Source organism: Coffea arabica, chromosome 6e (genome assembly GCF_036785885.1).
Source record: "Coffea arabica cultivar ET-39 chromosome 6e, Coffea Arabica ET-39 HiFi, whole genome shotgun sequence".
NCBI classification, from domain to species: Eukaryota; Viridiplantae; Streptophyta; class Magnoliopsida; order Gentianales; family Rubiaceae; genus Coffea; species Coffea arabica.
In genome coordinates this window covers 46,185,215-46,187,222 of record NC_092321.1, presented here as the reverse complement: position 1 = coordinate 46,187,222, position 2,008 = coordinate 46,185,215, and positions in this window count along the sequence as shown.

The following is a 2,008-nucleotide window of genomic DNA, read 5'->3' as shown; positions in this document are numbered from 1 at the left end:
GGGGGGGGGTGAATTGGGTTATTCAAAATCTTAATCAGATTTAGGCAATTTTTGCTAAATGAAAATTTCCTTCTTTTCTAGTAATGATCAACCAAGTAGATTAGAAGACAAGAGCAATATTGATCAGAAACACAAGTATAGACAAGCAATGAGAATTTTATTAAACAGAAAAGTAAATTGGGGAATCAAACCAAGTGTCTACCAAGCTATCCTCAAACTTGAAGACCACACACTAGGAAGAGCAACTTCTCTTTGATGGAAGACGATCAACTAGATGTACAATGGAGGGAGCACTTCCTCCTTGCCCTAAGCCTCACTTAGTCAAGCTAAGAAGTTTTACAATCACTCAAAAAACCCTCAACAAAGCTACACTAAAGATCCTTTCAATCACAAAAGAAATGCTCACCAGAAATTCACACCACTTTAAAACAAATCTTTCTTTGGAGACTATTTTCTAGCTAAAATATCTCTTGAGATCTTGTAAACAAAGTGTGCAAAAGTTCTCCCTTCGTTCAGAACAGTTTGTTTTTAAAGGGGAACAGAAATGAGCTTCATTAAAGCTTCCAACGGATAGAAGGCAGATGAAGGGTCAGCTAGCCGTTGGGGCTTTCGGACGTCCGACGATCAAATCATCGTCCGAACCAATCGTCCGAAAATAGCCAAGTTGAAGTTCGGACGTCCGATGAGATTTTTGTCGTCCGACAGCACAGCGTCCGATCGTAGGCCGAGAGCTAGCAAGTTATCTTGGAATTTTTCGGACGTCCGATCTGGTTGATATGCGTCCGAGGTGTGCGTCCGATCCTTCCGGACGTCCGACAGTTTCCTTTCGGCCGTCCAACCTGATTGTCCTGTTTTTGCTTCTCATTTTGGTTGTCTTGCATTTCATGACATATTTGAACCTGATTCTTGGATAGACAGAAACACTTGTATTTGAAGGAGGTTAGATAAACATTTCAAAGTACCAAGAATGACCAACTAGACATACTTAAAAGACAGTATCTTTGATCGGAACAAAACAATGACTAAATTCATTTATATTATTTCAAGTTGTTACCTCATCATCTCCAATGACCATGAAAGCCAATTGAGCAGATTCTTTTTCCTCTTCAATTTCACCATCGGAGTTGCATTCATTCCATGTGAACTGGAAGTTATTGAATCTGGATTTTCTTTCACCTTTTCTCTTCTTCACTGGACACTCACTTGCATAATGTCCAGGTTGACCGCATTCAAAGCACTTGTCATCTTGCTTTTTGTTGGCCTCATATCTTCCTTTATTTCTTGCATTGTTGAATTGATTAGAATCTGAATTGATAGATCCTCCTCTTCTAAATCTCTTTTTGTTGAGAATCCTCTTGAAACTTCTTGTGATGAGAGCAAGATCACTGTCATCAACTTCAACATCTTCTTCATCTAGGGAGGCAGAATCATCTTCATCTTGAGATGCCTTTAAAGCAATGCTCCTTCTTACTTTCGCATCCTCCTCCTCTTGCACTTTGGATTTAAGTTTCAGCTCATAAGAGATTAGAGAATTAACAAGAGATTCAATAGGCATAGTATTCAAATCTTTAGCCTCCTCAATAGCAGTCACTTTATTTTTCCAATCATTGGACAAGACATTCAGAATTTTTCTATTTTTCTCACCTAGAGAATATTCTTTTTCCAGCACCTCTAAGTCCTTAATGAGGTCATTGAATCTACAGTACATCTCATCAATGTTTTCATGAGGTTCTATCTTGAACGATTCATACTTGGTAACCAGAATGGACTTCTTTTGTTCTCTAACATTCTCACTACCTTCATGGATTTCTCTCAGTTTATCCCAAATTTCCTTGGCTGACTTGCAGCCTTTGACTCTAATAGATTCATTTGAGTCTAAAGTACAATGTAACACATTCATGGCTTTTGCATTTAAGGTGAGATGAGCTCTATCCATAGCAGTCAGTTCATTTCTTATTTTTGGTCTAGATCTATGAGTATTTTCATCTATAAGAGAGACATCATATGG